Source organism: Ipomoea triloba, chromosome 1, assembly GCF_003576645.1.
Source record: "Ipomoea triloba cultivar NCNSP0323 chromosome 1, ASM357664v1".
Classification (NCBI taxonomy): Eukaryota; Viridiplantae; Streptophyta; class Magnoliopsida; order Solanales; family Convolvulaceae; genus Ipomoea; species Ipomoea triloba.
The window spans coordinates 22,622,258-22,644,531 of NC_044916.1; the positions used below are offsets into that span (position 1 = coordinate 22,622,258).

Here is a 22,274-nt window from a genome sequence, read left to right on the forward strand (position 1 = left end):
TTACCTTACAAACACAATAGTAGTTTTCTCAAAGATTTAAAATCTCTCTAATTTTTGTCTAGGCATACAAAGTAATCCCACATGTAAGCTATATAACTCAGAATAACATTTGCCGGATAATTTAGAACATTATTTAGATTTCGAATGATTTACCTTACAAACACAATAGTAGTTTTCTCAAAGATTTAAAATCTCTCTAATTTTTGTCTAGGCATACAAAGTAATCCCACATGTAAGCTATATAACTCAGAATAACATTTGCCGGATAATTTAGAACATTATTTAGATTTCGAATGATTTACCTTACAAACACAATAGTAGTTTTCTCAAAGATTTAAAATCTCTCTAATTTTTGTCTAGGCATACAAAGTAATCCCACATGTAAGCTATATAACTCAGAATAACATTTGCCGGATAATTTAGAACATTATTTAGATTTCGAATGATTTACCTTACAAACACAATAGTAGTTTTCTCAAAGATTTAAAATCTCTCTAATTTTTGTCTAGGCATACAAAGTAATCCCACATGTAAGCTATATAACTCAGAATAACATTTGCCGGATAATTTAGAACATTATTTAGATTTCGAATGATTTACCTTACAAACACAATAGTAGTTTTCTCAAAGATTTAAAATCTCTCTAATTTTTGTCTAGGCATACAAAGTAATCCCACATGTAAGCTATATAACTCAGAATAACATTTGCCGGATAATTTAGAACATTATTTAGATTTCGAATGATTTACCTTACAAACACAATAGTAGTTTTCTCAAAGATTTAAAATCTCTCTAATTTTTGTCTAGGCATACAAAGTAATCCCACATGTAAGCTATATAACTCAGAATAACATTTGCCGGATAATTTAGAACATTATTTAGATTTCGAATGATTTACCTTACAAACACAATAGTAGTTTTCTCAAAGATTTAAAATCTCTCTAATTTTTGTCTAGGCATACAAAGTAATCCCACATGTAAGCTATATAACTCAGAATAACATTTGCCGGATAATTTAGAACATTATTTAGATTTCGAATGATTTACCTTACAAACACAATAGTAGTTTTCTCAAAGATTTAAAATCTCTCTAATTTTTGTCTAGGCATACAAAGTAATCCCACATGTAAGCTATATAACTCAGAATAACATTTGCCGGATAATTTAGAACATTATTTAGATTTCGAATGATTTACCTTACAAACACAATAGTAGTTTTCTCAAAGATTTAAAATCTCTCTAATTTTTGTCTAGGCATACAAAGTAATCCCACATGTAAGCTATATAACTCAGAATAACATTTGCCGGATAATTTAGAACATTATTTAGATTTCGAATGATTTACCTTACAAACACAATAGTAGTTTTCTCAAAGATTTAAAATCTCTCTAATTTTTGTCTAGGCATACAAAGTAATCCCACATGTAAGCTATATAACTCAGAATAACATTTGCCGGATAATTTAGAACATTATTTAGATTTCGAATGATTTACCTTACAAACACAATAGTAGTTTTCTCAAAGATTTAAAATCTCTCTAATTTTTGTCTAGGCATACAAAGTAATCCCACATGTAAGCTATATAACTCAGAATAACATTTGCCGGATAATTTAGAACATTATTTAGATTTCGAATGATTTACCTTACAAACACAATAGTAGTTTTCTCAAAGATTTAAAATCTCTCTAATTTTTGTCTAGGCATACAAAGTAATCCCACATGTAAGCTATATAACTCAGAATAACATTTGCCGGATAATTTAGAACATTATTTAGATTTCGAATGATTTACCTTACAAACACAATAGTAGTTTTCTCAAAGATTTAAAATCTCTCTAATTTTTGTCTAGGCATACAAAGTAATCCCACATGTAAGCTATATAACTCAGAATAACATTTGCCGGATAATTTAGAACATTATTTAGATTTCGAATGATTTACCTTACAAACACAATAGTAGTTTTCTCAAAGATTTAAAATCTCTCTAATTTTTGTCTAGGCATACAAAGTAATCCCACATGTAAGCTATATAACTCAGAATAACATTTGCCGGATAATTTAGAACATTATTTAGATTTCGAATGATTTACCTTACAAACACAATAGTAGTTTTCTCAAAGATTTAAAATCTCTCTAATTTTTGTCTAGGCATACAAAGTAATCCCACATGTAAGCTATATAACTCAGAATAACATTTGCCGGATAATTTAGAACATTATTTAGATTTCGAATGATTTACCTTGTAAACACAATAGTAGTTTTTTCAAAGATTTAAAATGTCTCTAATTTTGTCTTGGCATACTAAGTAGTCCCACATTACTTACCCACACCCTACCCCCAAAATTTTTCAAATTCACAAAAGTCTTGGATAATTGTAATTGTCATGTACGCTTTATCACTTAGAAAAACATATGCCGCATATGTCAGAACATTATTTAGATTTTGAAACATTTATAGTACAAACACAATAGTTGTTTTGTCTAAGATTTAAAATCTCTCTAATTTTGTCTAGGCATAAAAAAGAATCCAATATTAATTACCCCACCCCATCCCCAAAATTAAAAATTTTGCAATTTCAGGAAAGTCATTGATAATAATATTTAATTGATATGTAAGTTTCCTATTGAATTTTTAACTTTGGCGAATAATATTTTTAAATGAAACAATTGTGCTCACAAGCGAATGCAAGTATTATAAGCCGATAAACACAACCGAAAGGAAACAGCAGATTTCCTATGCTTGAAAAAGAAGCGATACAAGTTTAGAAGTGTTTTAATTTGAAAACATGGAAATGGTTTAAGAGTTATACTCCGCCATTTTTTTCTGCGTTTAGCTTCATATCGTTTGTATAAAAAGATGACACACGAAATAATGATGTGAGTGGCTGTAGTTTAGTGGTAAGAATTCCACGTTGTGGCCGTGGAGACCTGGGCTCGAATCCCAGCACCCACATTTCAAAATAATAGATTTTGTACATTTTGCGAATTCACAAAAGTCTTGGATAATAATAATTGCCGTGTAAGCTTTATAACTAAGAATAACATATGTCGGATAATTTAGAACATTATTTAGATTTCGAATGATTTACCTTACAAACACAAAAGTAGTTTTCTCAAAGATTTAAAATCTCTCTAATTTTTGTCTAGGCATACAAAGTAATCCCACATGTAAGCTATATAACTCAGAATAACATTTGACGGATAATTTAGAACATTATTTAGATTTCGAATGATTTACCTTGAAAACACAATAGTAGTTTTTTCAAAGATTTAAAATGTCTCTAATATTGTCTAGGCATACAAAGTAATCCCGCATTACTTACCCCCACCCTACCCCCAAAATTTTTTAAATTCACAAAAGTCTTGGATAATAGTAATTGTCATGTACGCAAATTCACAAAAGTCTTGGATAATAGTAATTGTCATGTACGCTAATTCACAAAAGTCTTGGATAATAGTAATTGTCATGTACGCTTTATAACAAAAGTCTTGGATAATAGTAATTGTCATGTACGCTTTATAACTTAGAAAAACATATGCCGCATATGTCAGAACATTATTTAGATTTTGAAACATTTGCAGTACAAACACAATAGTTGTTTTGTCTAAGATTTAAAATCAATCTAAGTTTGTCTAGGCATAAAAAGTAATCCAATATTAATTACCCCACCCCATCCCCAAAATTAAAAATTTTGCCAATTCAGGAAAGTCATTGATAATAATATTTAATTGATATGTAAGTTTCCTATTGAATTTTTAACTTTGGCGAATAATATTTTTAAATGAAACAATTGTGTTCACAAGCGAATGCAAGTATTATAAGCCGATAAACACACTCGAAAGGAAACAGCAGATTTCCTATGCTTGAAAAAGAAGCGATACAAGTTTAGAAGTGTTTTAATTTGAAAACATGGAAATGGTTTAAGAGTTATACTCCGCCATTTTTTTCTGCGTTTAGCTTCATACCGTTTGTATAAAAAGATGACACACGAAATAATGATGTGAGTAGCTGTAGTTTTGTGGTAAGAATTCCACGTTGTGGCCGTGGAGACCTGGGCTCGAATCCCAGCAGCCACATTTCAAAATAATAGATTTTGTACATTTTGCGAATTCACAAAAGTCTTGGATAATAATAATTGCCATGTAAGCTTTATAACTCAGAATAACATATGTCGGATAATTTAGAACATTATTTAGATTTAGAATGATTTACCTTGAAAACACAATAGTACTTTTTTCAAAGATTTAAAATCTCTCTAATTTTTGTCTAGGCATACAAAGTAATCCCACATGTAAGCTATATAACTCAGAATAACATTTGCCGGATAATTTAGAACATTATTTAGATTTAGAATGATTTACCTTGAAAACACAATAGTAGTTTTTTCAAAGATTTAAAATGTCTCTAATTTTGTCTAGGCATACTAAGTAATCCCGCATTACTTACCCCCACCCTACCCCCAAAATTTTCCCAATTCACAAAAGTCTTGGATAATAGTAATTGTCATGTACGCTTTATCACTTAGAAAAACATATGCTGCATATGTCAGAACATTATTTAGATTTTGAAACATTTATAGTACAAACACAATAGTTGTTTTGTCTAAGATTTAAAATCTCTCTAATTTTTGTCTAGGCATACAAAGTAATCCCACATGTAAGCTATATAACTCAGAATAACATTTGCCGGATAATTTCGACCATTATTTAGATTTAGAATGATTTACCTTGAAAACACAATAGTAGTTTTTTCAAAGATTTAAAATGTCTCTAATTTTGTCTAGGCATAAAAAAGAATCCAATATTAATTACCCCACCCCATCCCCAAAATTAAAAATTTTGCAATTTCAGGAAAGTCATTGATAATAATATTTAATTGATATGTAAGTTTCCTATTGAATTTTTAACTTTGGCGAATAATATTTTTAAATGAAACAATTGTGCTCACAAGCGAATGCAAGTATTATAAGCCGATAAACACAACCGAAAGGAAACAGCAGATTTCCTATGCTTGAAAAGGAAGCGATACAAGTTTAGAAGTGTTTTAATTTGAAAACATGGAAATGGTTTAAGAGTTATACTCCGCCATTTTTTTCTGCGTTTAGCTTCATATCGTTTGTATAAAAAGATGACACACGAAATAATGATGTGAGTGGCTGTAGTTTAGTGGTAAGAATTCCACATTGTGGCCGTGGAGACCTGGGCTCGAATCCCAGCAACCACATGTAACACCCCGGCTCGGCTATACCGTACATCCGGAGTAATTACCGCCACACCCAGACTAAACCCAGCCAAGACCGGACAGAGTTCACTCTAGGTGCACAGGCTAACAAGAAAACTATCTCCATACATATATATATAGGTGAGCAAAAGGGGTAGCTACACTAAGTTCATCATGGCTACAAAAGATACATGTACACAAAAAAAGGGTTCCTCCCATAACCTTTCTAATCAGTCATCCTCTTCTAAGGGGCGGTACTCCGGTTCGGAGTACGTCCCCCAATCATCCTCTTCTAAGGGGCGGTACTCCGGTTCGGAGTACGTCCCCCATACAAGATGCCAGCCAGGAAGTAACTAGGAGTGTACATCATGGACCACTCATCCCAATGTTCCGAAGGAGCGAGATTCCACGGACAGGGATAAAAGACAACAAACATCATGGACCACTCATCCCAATGTTCCGAAGGAGCGAGATTCACTCATCCCAATGTTCCGAAGGAGCGAGATTCCACGGACAGGGATAAAAGACAACAAATTCTAAGGGATCACTCCCTTCCAACACCTCTACCGGAAAAGACCCAAACCTAGACCTGGCCCCATCCAGAAAATTTGGCTGGCTACTGCGAACCGGGATACGAGAGGGTGTAGTTGGGTAAGTCGAAGGAATAGCAGGAACATAAGCCGGAGCTGGAGAGTCAGGAGCGAATCCAGGAGCATACGGGTCGACATTAACTAGGAGCGAATCCAGGAGCATACGGGTCGACATTAACTAAGTACTGTACATAATCATCATGATCGTAGATAGGGAACTCCAACTCGGAAGGATCCGAGTCAGGTGGGCTACACGAGCCTACCCTAGACATCTGTTAAGAACACAACGAAGTGTAGTTAGCACGACGGCTAAGTAAGGAAATCCATTTGTCACTTAAAAGTAGACAAAGGTTTGAAAACATAGATAATCCAAAAGCTTTATAAAGTTTTACCATGATTTGAAAATCTGCCTGTAACGAAACGATTTATAGATAGTATAATAGCGTATAAACGTTAAATCATATAAAGCTTTTCTCAAATAAGAATGAAGTCATAACTTGCCATTCAAAATAATTTTCATGCCCTTTTCAGACAAGTTTGCAAAATTTCACATTTCCAGGAATTTCATCATTTGCAAATAGAACCGCAGCTCTAATATTTATAATAATCTGAACCGCAGCTCAGAGTAACAACAATTTTCATACTGCATATAGAACCGCAGCTCTATAATAATCTGAACCGCAGCCCAGAATAACAATAATTTTCATACTCAAAAATTTTCCACTTAGTTTCCCCTGAGTAAGCACTTTGAACATTTCTCAATTCTCCTTCTCAAACCTTGGGCAGTGGCATTTCCCTGCCTTCCCGTCGGTCTCCTTATCCCAACCTAGGGCCATGGCACTCCAGCCCTCCCATAGGTCCAACCTTATTCCAACCCCGGGCCGTGGCGTTTAAGCCTTCCCGAAGGTCCCCACCTTATTCCAGAAACTAAGGGTTTGAAAACATTTTTCTTTTTCTTTCCTGGAATCAAATAGTATTTTCAAAATAATTTATTTCATCCAAATATGGTTCTGACATCCCAAAATTTCGTCACTAGTTTTGTTACAAAAAAAATATTTTTGTCAAAATTGATTTTGACAGTTTCTGTCCAGAAATTACAGTTTTGCGCAGTCCGAAAGATTGAGCCGGTAAAAATAGTTCCCGAACTCTTTTTCACTTGAAATTTTTATGGTAGAACCCTAACTCATAGTACTTGATGTTCATAAAAAGTTTTGGTCACCTAGGTTCACGAATTTACACAGAAAATTCCATTTTTGCCCTTGGCAGTGTGCTGTCCAGCATTTTTCCTTCTCTGGACCAGTTTTGGGAAAAATTCCGAAAACCATACTTATACTACTCCAAAAATTATGAAAGTTTATATGCGGCTTCTACACTTATAGAACTACATGTATAAAAAAAATTGGACCAAAATAATTTACCGATTTTTCCCAGAAATTCACGGAAGTTACTGACAGAAATCTGTCCTGATTTCCTTTCTCTATTTCCACAAGTATAAGCTTATATAGACATAAATACAACATATACAAGCATATCCAAGCTATGAACTTGTATACGAAAATATTCCTAAAGCTCCAAAAACACCATATTTCAACTAAAATCAATTATCCAAATTCAAGTGACTAATTCCAACTTAAGGGAATTCCTTACCTCACAAGTGTGTAATATCACCGTAAAAGTAGTCTTGAACCTTTATCCCCAAGTTTCACCGAAAAACCCTAGGTAGAATACACCACCATAACAACATATTTAAGAAATCTTTACCTACAATCAAGTTCTAGGGAAGAAATCAAGACTTTTTAACCGAATAATATTGAAATCTTACCGAACAAATTGGAGAGTTGTGTACAAGCTTGGCTATGGTTTTAATGGAGGAAAATGGTGGAAGTCACCTCTCTTTCTCTCTTTTGAAATTCAGCCAAGGAAGAAGAAGAAGAAGAACAAATGGAATAAATTGGCTTTGGGTATTCTTCCTTTTGAGGTAAGATGTTTTTATGGGGAAAAAGAAATAGAATAAAATAATGAAGTATTTTCAAACTTATCAGTTGGGGTCCAAACAGATAAAGTTTCGGTAGAAAATAATCTGGATAGAATAATTCTCGAAACCAAAAATTTATTCCAGACTAACCCTCAAAATTGGGCTAGGTTCGGTACACCGCGAAATTTTAGCGATGTACGATCAAAATAAATTTTCGCTTCTATGGGCTGATTTAATTGAATAGGAAGTTCAAGAATAATAATATGGTGTCTAATAATCCATTTCCTAGGATAATCGGGTCCGAATACCAGCTCCTAAAATTTTACGGTTCGTGACCGGCACGAACGATCGCAACTTAATAACAACTATACTTCCTTAAAAAAAATTATTTTGAAGCATCGGTCACTTATCTTATGAATGTCATAGCTTAAAGACATATTTTCTGAACCTCAAACTTATCGAAATAGACGAGGGGTTACACCACATTTCAAAATAATAGATTTTGTACAGTTTGCGAATTCACAAAAGTCTTGGATAATAATAATTGCCATGTAAGCTTTATAACTCAGAATAACATATGTCGGATAATTTAGAACATTATTTAGATGTCGAATGATTTACCTTACAAACACAATAGTAGTTTTCTCAAAGATTTAAAATCTCTCTAATTTTTGTCTAGGCATACAAAGTAATTCCACATGTAAGCTATATAACTCAGAATAACATTTGCCGGATAATTTAGAACATTATTTAGATTTCGAATGATTTACCCTGTAAACACAATAGTAGTTTTTTCAAAGATTTAAAATGTCTCTAATTTTGTCTTGGCATACTAAGTAGTCCCACATTACTTACCCACACCCTACCCCCAAAATTTTTCAAATTCACAAAAGTCTTGGATAATTGTAATTGTCATGTACGCTTTATCACTTAGAAAAACATATGCCGCATATGTCAGAACATTATTTAGATTTTGAAACATTTATAGTACAAACACAATAGTTGTTTTGTCTAAGATTTAAAATCTCTCTAATTTTGTCTAGGCATAAAAAAGAATCCAATATTAATTACCCCACCCCATCCCCAAAATTAAAAATTTTGCAAATTCAGGAAAGTCATTGATAATAATATTTAATTGATATGTAAGTTTCCTATTGAATTTTTAACTTTGGCGAATAATATTTTTAAATGAAACAATTGTGCTCACAAGCGAATGCAAGTATTATAAGCCGATAAACACAACCGAAAGGAAACAGCAGATTTCCTATGCTTGAAAAAGAAGCGATACAAGTTTAGAAGTGTTTTAATTTGAAAACATGGAAATGGTTTAAGAGTTATACTCCGCCATTTTTTTCTGCGTTTAGCTTCATATCGTTTGTATAAAAAGATGACACACGAAATAATGATGTGAGTGGCTGTAGTTTAGTGGTAAGAATTCCACGTTGTGGCCGTGGAGACCTGGGCTCGAATCCCAGCAGCCACATTTCAAAATAATAGATTTTGTACAGTTTGCGAATTCACAAAAGTCTTGGATAATAATAATTGCCATGTAAGCTTTATAACTCAGAATAACATATGTTGGATAATTTAGAACATTATTTAGATTTCGAATGATTTACCCTGTAAACACAATAGTAGTTTTTTCAAAGATTTAAAATGTCTCTAATTTTGTCTTGGCATACTAAGTAGTCCCACATTACTTACCCACACCCTACCCCCAAAATTTTTCAAATTCACAAAAGTCTTGGATAATTGTAATTGTCATGTACGCTTTATCACTTAGAAAAACATATGCCGCATATGTCAGAACATTATTTAGATTTTGAAACATTTATAGTACAAACACAATAGTTGTTTTGTCTAAGATTTAAAATCTCTCTAATTTTGTCTAGGCATAAAAAAGAATCCAATATTAATTACCCCACCCCATCCCCAAAATTAAAAATTTTGCAATTTCAGGAAAGTCATTGATAATAATATTTAATTGATATGTAAGTTTCCTATTGAATTATTAACTTTGGCGAATAATATTTTTAAATGAAACAATTGTGCTCACAAGCGAATGCAAGTATTATAAGCCGATAAACACAACCGAAAGGAAACAGCAGATTTCCTATGCTTGAAAAGGAAGCGATACAAGTTTAGAAGTGTTTTAATTTGAAAACATGGAAATGGTTTAAGAGTTATACTCCGCCATTTTTTTCTGCGTTTAGCTTCATATCGTTTGTATAAAAAGATGACACACGAAATAATGATGTGAGTGGCTGTAGTTTAGTGGTAAGAATTCCACGTTGTGGCCGTGGAGACCTGGGCTCGAATCCCAGCAGCCACATTTCAAAATAATAGATTTTGTACAGTTTGCGAATTCACAAAAGTCTTGGATAATAATAATTGCCATGTAAGCTTTATAACTCAGAATAACATATGTCGGATAATTTAGAACATTATTTATATTTCGAATGATTTACCTTACAAACACAATAGTAGTTTTCTCAAAGATTTAAAATCTCTCTAATTTTGTCTAGGCATAAAAAAGAATCCAATATTAATTACCCCACCCCATCCCCAAAATTAAAAATTTTGCAAATTCAGGAAAGTCATTGATAATAATATTTAATTGATATGTAAGTTTCCTATTGAATTTTTAACTTTGGCGAATAATATTTTTAAATGAAACAATTGTGCTCACAAGCGAATGCAAGTATTATAAGCCGATAAACACAACCGAAAGGAAACAGCAGATTTCCTATGCTTGAAAAAGAAGCGATACAAGTTTAGAAGTGTTTTAATTTGAAAACATGGAAATGGTTTAAGAGTTATACTCCGCCATTTTTTTCTGCGTTTAGCTTCATATCGTTTGTATAAAAAGATGACACACGAAATAATGATGTGAGTGGCTGTAGTTTAGTGGTAAGAATTCCACGTTGTGGCCGTGGAGACCTGGGCTCGAATCCCAGCAGCCACATTTCAAAATAATAGATTTTGTACATTTTGCGAATTCACAAAAGTCTTGGATAATAATAATTGCCATGTAAGCTTTATAACTCAGAATAACATATGTCGGATAATTTAGAACATTATTTAGATTTCGAATGATTTACCTTACAAACACAATAGTAGTTTTCTCAAAGATTTAAAATCTCTCTAATTTTTGTCTAGGCATACAAAGTAATCCCACATGTAAGCTATATAACTCAGAATAACATTTGCCGGATAATTTAGAACATTATTTAGATTTCGAATGATTTACCTGTAAACACAATAGTAGTTTTTTCAAAGATTTAAAATGTCTCTAATTTTGTCTTGGCATACTAAGTAGTTCCACATTACTTACCCACACCCTACCCCCAAAATTTTTCAAATCCACATTACTTACCCACACCCTACCCCCAAAATTTTTCAAATTCACAAAACTTACCCACACCCTACCCCCAAAATTTTTCAAATTCACAAAAGTCTTGGATAATTGTAATTGTCATGTACGCTTTATCACTTAGAAAAACATATGCCACATATGTCAGAACATTATTTAGATTTTGAAACATTTATAGTACATATGTCAGAACATTATTTAGATTTTGAAACATTTATAGTACAAACACCAGAACATTATTTAGATTTTGAAACATTTATAGTACAAACACAATAGTTGTTTTGTCTAAGATAAACATTTATAGTACAAACACAATAGTTGTTTTGTCTAAGATTTAAAATCTCTCTAATTTTGTCTAGGCATAAAAAAGAATCCAATATTAATTACCCACCCCATCCCCAAAATTAAAAATTTGGCAAATTCAGGAAAGTCATTGATAATAATATTTAATTGATATGTAAGTTTCCTATTGAATTTTTAACTTTGGCGAATAATATTTTTAAATGAAACAATTGTGTTCACAAGCGAATGCAAGTATTATAAGCCGATAAACACAACCGAAAGGAAACAGCAGATTTCCTATGCTTGAAAAGGAAGCGATACAAGTTTAGAAGTGTTTTAATTTGAAAACATGGAAATGGTTTAAGAGTTATACTCCGCCATTTTTTTCTGCGTTTAGCTTCATATCGTTTGTATAAAAAGATGACACACGAAATAATGATGTGAGTGGCTGTAGTTTAGTGGTAAGAATTCCATGTTGTGGCCGTGGAGACCTGGGCTCGAATCCCAGCAGCCACATTTCAAAATAATAGATTTTGTACATTTTGCGAATTCACAAAAGTCTTGGATAATAATAATTGCCATGTAAGCTTTATAACTCAGAATAACATATGTCGGATAATTTAGAACATTATTTAGATTTCGAATGATTTACCTTACAAACACAATAGTAGTTTTCTCAAAGATTTAAAATCTCTCTAATTTTTGTCTAGGCATACAAAGTAATCCCACATGTAAGCTATATAACTCAGAATAACATTTGCCGGATAATTTAGAACATTATTTAGATTTCGAATGATTTACCCTGTAAACACAATAGTAGTTTTTTCAAAGATTTAAAATGTCTCTAATTTTGTCTTGGCATACTAAGTAGTCCCACATTACTTACCCACACCCTACCCCCAAAATTTTTCAAATTCACAAAAGTCTTGGATAATTGTAATTGTCATGTACGCTTTATCACTTAGAAAAACATATGCCGCATATGTCAGAACATTATTTAGATTTTGAAACATTTATAGTACAAACACAATAGTTGTTTTGTCTAAGATTTAAAATCTCTCTAATTTTGTCTAGGCATAAAAAAGAATCCAATATTAATTACCCCACCCCATCCCCAAAATTAAAAATTTTGCAAATTCAGGAAAGTCATTGATAATAATATTTAATTGATATGTAAGTTTCCTATTGAATTTTTAACTTTGGCGAATAATATTTTTAAATGAAACAATTGTGCTCACAAGCGAATGCAAATATTATAAGCCGATAAACACAACCGAAAGGACACAGCAGATTTCCTATGCTTGAAAAGGAAGCGATACAAGTTTAGAAGTGTTTTAATTTGAAAACATGGAAATGGTTTAAGAGTTATACTCCGCCATTTTTTTCTGCGTTTAGCTTCATATCGTTTGTATAAAAAGATGACACACGAAATAATGATGTGAGTGGCTGTAGTTTAGTGGTAAGAATTCCATGTTGTGGCCGTGGAGACCTGGGCTCGAATCCCAGCAGCCACATTTCAAAATAATAGATTTTGTACATTTTGCGAATTCACAAAAGTCTTGGATAATAATAATTGCCATGTAAGCTTTATAACTCAGAATAACATATGTCGGATAATTTAGAACATTATTTAGATTTCGAATGATTTACCTTACAAACACAATAGTAGTTTTCTCAAAGATTTAAAATCTCTCTAATTTTTGTCTAGGCATAAAAAGTAATTCCACATGTAAGCTATATAACTCAGAATAACATTTGCCGGATAATTTAGAACATTATTTAATTTAGATTTCGAATGATTTACCCTGTAAACACAATAGTAGTTTTTTCAAAGATTTAAAATGTCTCTAATTTTGTCTAGGCATACTAAGTAGTCCCACATTACTTACCCCCACCCTACCCCCAAAATTTTTCAAATTCACAAAAGTCTTGGATAATAGTAATTGTCATGTACGCTTTATCACTTAGAAAAACATATGCCGCATATGTCAGAACATTATTTAGATTTTGAAATATTTACAGTACAAACACAATAGTTGTTTTGTCTAAGATTTAAAATCTCTCTAATTTTGTCTAGGCATAAAAAAGAATCCAATATTAATTACCCCACCCCATCCTAAAATTAAAAATTTTGCAATTTCAGGAAAGTCATTGATAATAATATTTAATTGATATGTAAGTTTCCTATTGAATTTTTAACTTTGGCGAATAATATTTTTAAATGCAACAATTGTGCTCACAAGCTTATGCAAGTATTATAAGCCGATAAACACAACCGAAAGGAAACAGCAGATTTCCTATGCTTGAAAAAGAAGCGATACAAGTTTAGAAGTGTTTTAATTTGAAAACATGGAAATGGTTTAAGAGTTATACTCCGCCATTTTTTTTCTGTGTTTAGCTTCATATCGGTTGTATAAAAAGATGACACACGAAANAGAAGCGATACAAGTTTAGAAGTGTTTTAATTTGAAAACATGGAAATGGTTTAAGAGTTATACTCCGCCATTTTTTTTCTGCGTTTAGCTTCATATCGGTTGTATTCCGCCATTTTTTTTCTGCGTTTAGCTTCATATCGGTTGTATAAAAAGATTTTTTTTCTGCGTTTAGCTTCATATCGGTTGTATAAAAAGATGACACACGAAAGTTTAGCTTCATATCGGTTGTATAAAAAGATGACACACGAAATAATGGCTTCATATCGGTTGTATAAAAAGATGACACACGAAATAATGATTTGAGTGGCTGTAGTTTAGTGGTAAGAATTCCACGTTGTGGCCGTGGAGACCTAGGCTCGAATCCCAGCAGCCACATTTCAAAATAATAGATTTTGGGCTCGAATCCCAGCAGCCACATTTCAAAATAATAGATTTTGTACATTTTTCCCAGCAGCCACATTTCAAAATAATAGATTTTGTACATTTTGCGAATTCACAAAAGTCTTGGATAATAATAATTGCCATGTAAGCTTTATAACTCAAAATAACATATGTCGGATAATTTAGAACATTATTTAGATTTCGAATGATTTACCTTACAAACACAATAGTAGTTTTCTCAAAGATTTAAAATCTCTCTAATTTTTGTCTAGGCATACAAAGTAATCCCACATGTAAGCTATATAACTCAGAATAACATTTGCCGGATAATTTAGAACATTATTTAGATTTCGAATGATTTACCCTGTAAACACAATAGTAGTTTTTTCAAAGATTTAAAATGTCTCTAATTTTGTCTTGGCATACTAAGTAGTCCCACATTACTTACCCACACCCTACCCCAAAAATTTTTCAAATTCACAAAAGTCTTGGATAATTGTAATTGTCATGTACGCTTTATCACTTAGAAAAACATATGCCGCATATGTCAGAACATTATTTAGATTTTGAAACATTTATAGTACAAACACAATATTTGTTTTGTCTAAGATTTAAAATCTCTCTAATTTTGTCTAGGCATAAAAAAGAATCCAATATTAATTACCCCACCCCATCCCCAAAATTAAAAATTTTGCAATTTCAGGAAAGTCATTGATAATAATATTTAATTGATATGTAAGTTTCCTATTGAATTTTTAAGTTTGGCGAATAATATTTTTAAATGAAACAATTGTGCTCACAAGCGAATGCAAGTATTATAAGCCGATAAACACAACCGAAAGGAAACAGCAGATTTCCTATGCTTGAAAAAGAAGCGATACAAGTTTAGAAGTGTTTTAATTTGAAAACATGGAAATGGTTTAAGAGTTATACTCCGCCATTTTTTTCTACGTTTAGCTTCATATCGTTTTTATAAAAAGATGACACACGAAATAATGATTTGAGTGGCTGTAGTTAAGTGGTAAGAATTCCACGTTATGGCCGTGGAGACCTGGGCTCAAATCCCAACAGCCACATTTCAAAATAATAGATTTTGGTACATTTTGCGAATTCACAAAAGTCTTGGATAATAATAATTGCCATGTAAGCTTTAATACTCAGTATAACATATGTCGGATAATTTAGAACATTATTTAGATTTCGAATGATTTACCTTACAAACACAATAGTAGTTTTCTCAAAGATTTAAAATCTCTCTAATTTTTGTCTAGGCATGCAAAGTAATCCCACATGTAAGCTATATAACTCAAAGTAACATTTGCCGGATAATTTAGAACATTATTTAGATTTTGAATGATTTACCTTGAAAACACAATAGTAGTTTTTTCAAAGATTTAAAATGTCTCTAATTTTGTCTAGGCATACTATGTAATCCCGCATTACTTACCCCCACCCTACCCCCAAAATTTTCCCAATTCACAAAAGTCTTGGATAATAGTAATTGTCATGTACGCTTAATAAATTAGAAAATCATATGCCGCATATGTCAAAACATTATTTAGATTTTGAAACATTTACAGTACAAACACAATAGTTGTTTTGTCTAAGATTTAAAATCAATCTAAGTTTGTCTAGGCATAAAAAGTAATCCAATATTAATTACCCCACCCCATCCCCAAAATTAAAAATTTTGCCAATTCAGGAAAGTCATTGATAATAATATTTAATTGATATGTAAGTTTCCTATTGAATTTTTAACTTTGGCGAATAATATTTTTAAATGAAACAATTGTGTTCACAAGCGAATGCAAGTATTATAAGCCGATAAACACACTCGAAAGGAAACAGCAGATTTCCTATGCTTGAAAAAGAAGCGATACAAATTTAGAAGTGTTTTAATTTGAAAACATGGAAATGGTTTAAGAGTTATACTCCGGCATTTTTTTTTCTACGTTTAGCTTCATATCGTTTGTATAAAAAGATGACACACGAAATAATGATATGAGTGGCTGTAATTTAGTGGTAAGAATACGACGTTGTGGCCGTGGAGACCTGGGCTCGAATCCCATTAGCCACATTTCAAAATAATAGATTTTGTACATTTTGCGAATTCACAAAAGTCTTGGATAATAATAATTGCCATGTAAGTTTATAACTCAGAATAACATATGTCGGATAATTTAGAACATTATTTATATTTCGAATGATTTACCTTACAAACACAATAGTAGTTTTCTCAAAGATTTAAAATCTCTCTAATTTTTGTCTAGGCATACAAAGTAATCCCACATGTATGCTATGTAACTCAGAATAACATTTTCCGGATAATTTAGAATATTATTTAGATTTCGAATGATTTACCTTGTATACACAATAGTAGTTTTTACAAAGATTTAAAATGTCTCTAATATTTGAAAACATGCAAGTATTATACTCCGCCATTTTTTTTTCTGCGTTTAGCTTCATATCGTTTGTATAAAAAGATGACACACGAAATAATTATTTGAGTGGCTGTAGTTTAGTGGTAAGAATTCCACGTTGTGGCCGTGGAGACCTGGGCTCGAATCCCAGCAACCACACTTCAAAATAATAGATTTTGTACATTTTGCGAATTCACAAAAGTCTTGGATAATAACAATTGCCAGGTAAGCTTTATAACTCAGAATAACATTTGCCGTATAATTTAGAACATTATTTAGATTTCGAATGATTTACCTTGAAAACACAATAGTAGTTTTTTCAAAGAATTAAAATGTCTCTAATTTTTTCTAGGCATACTAAGTAATCCCACAATACTTACCCCCAGCCTACCCCCAAAATTTTTCGAATTCACAAAAGTCTTGGATAATAGTAATTGTCATGTACGCTTTATAACTTCGAAAACCATATGCCGCATATGTCAGAACATTATTTAGATTTTGAAACATTTACAGTACAAACACAATAGTTGTTTTGTCTAAGATTTAAAATCACTCTAATTTTGTCTAGGCATAAAAACTAATCCAATATTAGTTACCCATCCCATCCCCAAAATTAAAAATTTTGCCAATTCAGGAAAGTCGTTGATAATAATATTTAATTGATATGTAAGTTTCCTATTGAATTTTTAAGTTTGGCGAATAATATTTTTAAATGAAACAATTGTGTTCACAAGCGAATACAAGTATTATAAGCCGATAAACACAATCGAAAGGAAACAGCAGATTTCATATGCTTGAAAACGAAGCGATACAAGTTTAGAAGTGTTTTAATTTGAAAACATGGAAATGGTTTAAGAGTTATACTCCGCCATTTTTTTTCTGCGTTTAGCTTCATATCGTTTGTATAAAAAGATGACACACGAAATAATGATTTGAGTGGCTGTAGTTTAGTGGTAAGAATTCCACGTTGTGGCCGTGGAGACCTGGGCTCGAATCCCAGCAGCAACATTACAAAATAATAGATTTTGTTCATTTTGTGAATTCACATAAGTCTTGGATAATAATAATTGCCATGTAAGCTTTATAACTCATAATAACATATGTCGGATAATTTAGAACATTATTTAGATTTCGAATCATTTACCTTACAAACATAATAGTAGTTTTCTCAAAGATTTAAAATCTCTCTAATTTTTGTCTAAGCTTACAAAGTAATCCCACATGTAAGCTATATAACTCAGAATAACATTTGCCGGATAATTTAGAACATTATTTAGATTTCGAATGATTTACCTGAAAACACAATAGTAGTTTTTTCAAAGATTTAAAATGTCTCTAATTTTGTCTAGGCATACTAAGTAATCCTGCATTACTTACCCCCACCCTACCCCCAAAAGTTTTCCTATTCACAAAAGTCTTGGATAATAGTAATTGTCATGCACGCTTTCTAACTTAGAAAATCATATGCCGCATATGTCATAACATTATTTAGATTTTGAAACATTTACAGTACAAACACAATAGTTGTTTTGTCTAAGATTTAAAATCTCTCTAATTTTGTCTAGGGATAAAAAGTAATCCAATATTAATTACCCAACCCCATCCCCAAAATTAAAAATTTTGCCAATTTAGGAAAGTCATTGATAATAATATTTAATTGATATGTAAGTTTCCTATTGAATTTTTAACTTTGGCGAATAATATTTTTAAATGAAACAATTCTGTTCACAAGCGAATGCAAGTATTATAAGCCGATAAACACAACCGAAAGGAAACAGCAGATTTCCTATGCTTGAAAAAGAAGCGATACAAGTTTAGAAGTGTTTTAATTTGAAAACATGGAAATGGTTTAAGAGTTATACTCCGCCATTGTTTTTCTGCGTTTAGCTTCATATCGTTTGTATAAAAAGATGACACATGAAATAATGATTTGAGTGGCTGTAGTTTATTGGTAAGAATTCCACGTTGTGGCCGTGGAGACCTGGGCTAGCAGCCACATTTCAAAATAATAGATTTTGTTCATTTTGCGAATTCACAAAAGTCTTGGATAATAATAATTGCCATGTAAGCTTTATAACTCAGAATAACATATGTCGGATAATTTAGAACATCATTTAGATTTCGAATGATTTACCGTACAAACACAATAGTAGTTTTGTTAAAGATTTAAAATCTCTCTAATTTTTTTCTAGGCATACAAAGTAATCCCACATTACTTATCCCCAAAATTTTGCCAATTCACAAAAGTCTTGGATAATAATAATTGCCATGTAAGCTTTATAACTCAGAATAACATATGTCGGATAATTTAGAACATTATTAATTAGATTTCGAATGATTTACGTTACAAACACAATAGTAGTTTTCTCAAAGATTTATATTAAAATCTCTCTAATTTTTGTCTAGGCATACAAAGTAATCCCACATGTAAGCTATATATCTCAGAATAACATTTGCCGGATAATTTAGAACATTATTTAGATTGCGGATGATTTACCTTGTAAACACAATAATATATAGGTTTTTTGAATATTTAAAATCTCTCTAATTTTGTCTAGGCATACTAAGTAATCCCACATTACTTACCCCCACCCTACCCCCAAAAATTTTCCAATTCACAAAAGTCTTGGATAATAGTAATTGTCATGTAAGCTTTATAACTTAGAAAAACATATGCCGCATATGTCAGAACATTATTTAGAATTTGAAACATTTACAGTACAAACACAATAGTAGTTTTGTGAAAGATTTAAAATATCTCTAATTTTGTCTAGGCATAAAAAGTAATCCCATATTAATTACCCCACCCCATCCCCCAAATTAAAAATTTTGCCAATTCAGGAAAGTCATTGATAATAATATTTAATTGCTACGTAAGTTTCCTATTGCATTTTTAAATTTGGCTAATAATATTTTTAAATGAAACTTGTGTTCACAAACGAATGCAAGTATTATAAACCGATAAACACAAGCGAAAGGAAACAGCAGATTTCTTATGCTTGAAAAATAAGCGATACAAGTATAGAATTGTAGTAATTTGAAAACATGGAAAAGGTTTAAGAGTTATATTCCGCTATTTTTTTTCTGCATTTAGCATCATACCGTTTGTATCAAATGATGACACACTAAATAATGATATGAGTGGTTATAGTTTAGTGGTAAGAATTCCACGTTGTGGTCGTGGAGACCTGGGCTCAAATCCCAGTAGCCACAATTCAAAATAATAGATTTTGTACATTTTGCCAATTCACAAATGTCTTGGATAATAATAAATCCCATCTAAGCTTTATAAATCAGAATAAAATATGACGGATAATTTAGAACATTATTTAGATTTCGAATGATTTACCTTACAAACACAATAGTAGTTTTGTCAAAGATTTAAAATCTCTCTAATTTTTTTCTAGGCATACAAAGTAATCCCACATTACTTATCCCCAAAATTTTGCCAATTCACAAAAGTCTTGGATAATAGTAATTTTCATGTACGCTTTATAACTTAGAAAAACACATGCCGCATATGTTAGAACATTATTTAGATTTTGAAATATTTACAATACAAACACAATAGTTGTTTTGTCAAAGATTTAAAATCTCTCTAATTTTTCTATGCATAAAAATTAATCCCATATTAATTACCAAACCCCATCCCCCAAATTAAAAATTTTGCCAATTCAGGAAAGTCATTGATAACAATATTTAAGAGAAAATTGTCATTTTAGTCTACTGACTATTGGGGTCCTCTTAATTTCAGTCCACGACTTTCAAAAGTGTTAATTGCATACCGTGACTATTCAATTTCTGTCAATTTTGGACACTCCGGCCAAATTGCCGGCCAAATCTCACCGGAATTTCCTAAACCTTAAAATAATGAGGGCATTTTGGTCATTTCACACCATATATCTTCTTCTCCGGCGAGCTACTCCATTTTTTCCGATGACCGCTTCGTCCACACAACTTCATATGAAGTTTCTTGTCGTGTCAAAACTCTGGAGATAAGGAATTGTTTTTTATTCACGAAATTGTTCAATTCATGACTATGCTTATAAATTCATCGCCTCCATTAACAAACCCATCTTTGGATCTCGCAAGAAAACCCTGCGAATTCTTGCCCGAAAGGCCCAAGCTTTATGACTCATTCCTGCATAAGAAGAGGTTTTGTAGAGTATTAGCCATTGCCCATACCCCTACTAGTAATTCTTGTTGGAAACAGAGCGAATTAGCCGTGAAAGATGGTATTTTTGTTCTGCCTAACTGGAATGTTGCCAGTAATGATAGAACAACCAGAGAACTTAAGCTACATGATGCAATTCTGTATTTAGAGTATATGGTAGAGAAAGGCTATAAGCCTGATTTAACCCAAGCTACAAATCTGGTTTATGCCCTTTGCCAACACGATGAGGCTATGGTGCTCTTGGAGGTCATAGCGGCCAAGGGTGGGAAACCTAATTTGGCTTGTTACAATGTCGTGTTGACTGGGCTGTGCAAGGAAAGAAGAGTAGACGAAGTTGTTCAGTTGTTTAGGAAATTGCCATCGATTCGGAGGGGAGTCAAAGACGAAGCGGTCGTCGGAAAAAATGGGGTAGCTCGCCGGAGAAGAAGATATAGGGTGTGAAATGACCAAAATGCCCTCATTATTTTAAGGTTTAGGAAATTCCGATGAGATTTGGCCAGCAATTTGGCCGGAGAGTCCAAAATTCACAGAAATTGAATAGTCAAGGTATGCAATTAACACTTATGAAAGTCGTGTACTGAAATTAAGAGGACCCCAATAGTCAGTAGACTAAAATGGCAATTTTCTCAATATTTAATTGCTATGTAAGTTTCATATTGCATTTTTAAATTTGGCAAATAATATTTTTAAATGAAACTTGTGTTCACAAGCGAATGCAAGTATTATAAACCGATAAACACAAGCGAAAGGAAAACAGCAGATTTCCTATGCTTGAAAAATAAGCGATACAAGTATAGAATTGTAGTAATTTGAAAACATGGAAAAGGTTTAAGAGTTATATTCCGCCATTTTTTTTCTGCATTTAGCTTCATACCGTTTGTATCAAATGATGACATACTAAATAATGATATGAGTGGTTGTAGTTTAGTGGTAAGAATTCCACGTTGTGGCCGTGGAGACTTGGGCTCGAATCCCAACAGCCACAATTCAAAATAATAAATTTTGTACATTTTGCCAATTCACAAAAGTCTTGGATAATAATAATTGTCATGTAAGCTTTATAACTCAGAATAACATATGTCGGATAATTTAGAACATTATTTAGATTTCGAATGATTTACCTTACAAACACAATAGTAGTTTTGTTAAAGATTTAAAATCTCTCTAATTTTTTTCTAGGCATACAAAGTAATCCCACATTACTTATCCCCAAAATTTTGCCAATTCACAAAAGTCTTGGATAATACTAATTGTCATGTAAGCTTTATAACTCAAAATAACATATGTCGGATAATTTAGAACATTATTAATTAGATTTCGAATGATTTACGTTACAAACACAATAGTAGTTTTCTCAAAGATTTAAAATCTCTCTAATTTTTGTCTAGGCATACAAAGTAATCCCACATGTAAGCTATATATCT

At 31.9% G+C, this 22,274-nt stretch overlaps 11 non-coding genes across 11 annotated transcripts; all 11 read left to right on the forward strand.

Moving 5' to 3' along the window:
• Window positions 1-2,880: 2,880 nt before the first annotated feature.
• TRNAH-GUG lies at window positions 2,881-2,952 on the forward strand. The gene has a single exon. It is a non-coding gene; the product is annotated as a tRNA-His (tRNA).
• Window positions 2,953-9,196: 6,244 nt separating this feature from the next.
• On the forward strand, window positions 9,197-9,268 carry TRNAH-GUG. Its single transcript has one exon. It is a non-coding gene; the product is annotated as a tRNA-His (tRNA).
• Window positions 9,269-10,045: 777 nt separating this feature from the next.
• On the forward strand, window positions 10,046-10,117 carry TRNAH-GUG. The gene has a single exon. It is a non-coding gene; the product is annotated as a tRNA-His (tRNA).
• Window positions 10,118-10,678: 561 nt separating this feature from the next.
• On the forward strand, window positions 10,679-10,750 carry TRNAH-GUG. The gene has a single exon. It is a non-coding gene; the product is annotated as a tRNA-His (tRNA).
• A 1,134-nt stretch (window positions 10,751-11,884) lies between these two features.
• Window positions 11,885-11,956, forward strand: TRNAH-GUG. Its single transcript has one exon. It is a non-coding gene; the product is annotated as a tRNA-His (tRNA).
• A 926-nt stretch (window positions 11,957-12,882) lies between these two features.
• Window positions 12,883-12,954, forward strand: TRNAH-GUG. The gene has a single exon. It is a non-coding gene; the product is annotated as a tRNA-His (tRNA).
• A 1,224-nt stretch (window positions 12,955-14,178) lies between these two features.
• TRNAH-GUG lies at window positions 14,179-14,250 on the forward strand. The gene has a single exon. It is a non-coding gene; the product is annotated as a tRNA-His (tRNA).
• Window positions 14,251-16,763: 2,513 nt separating this feature from the next.
• TRNAH-GUG lies at window positions 16,764-16,835 on the forward strand. The gene has a single exon. It is a non-coding gene; the product is annotated as a tRNA-His (tRNA).
• A 777-nt stretch (window positions 16,836-17,612) lies between these two features.
• TRNAH-GUG lies at window positions 17,613-17,684 on the forward strand. The gene has a single exon. It is a non-coding gene; the product is annotated as a tRNA-His (tRNA).
• A 2,133-nt stretch (window positions 17,685-19,817) lies between these two features.
• Window positions 19,818-19,889, forward strand: TRNAH-GUG. Its single transcript has one exon. It is a non-coding gene; the product is annotated as a tRNA-His (tRNA).
• A 1,874-nt stretch (window positions 19,890-21,763) lies between these two features.
• On the forward strand, window positions 21,764-21,835 carry TRNAH-GUG. The gene has a single exon. It is a non-coding gene; the product is annotated as a tRNA-His (tRNA).
• Window positions 21,836-22,274: the final 439 nt, after the last annotated feature.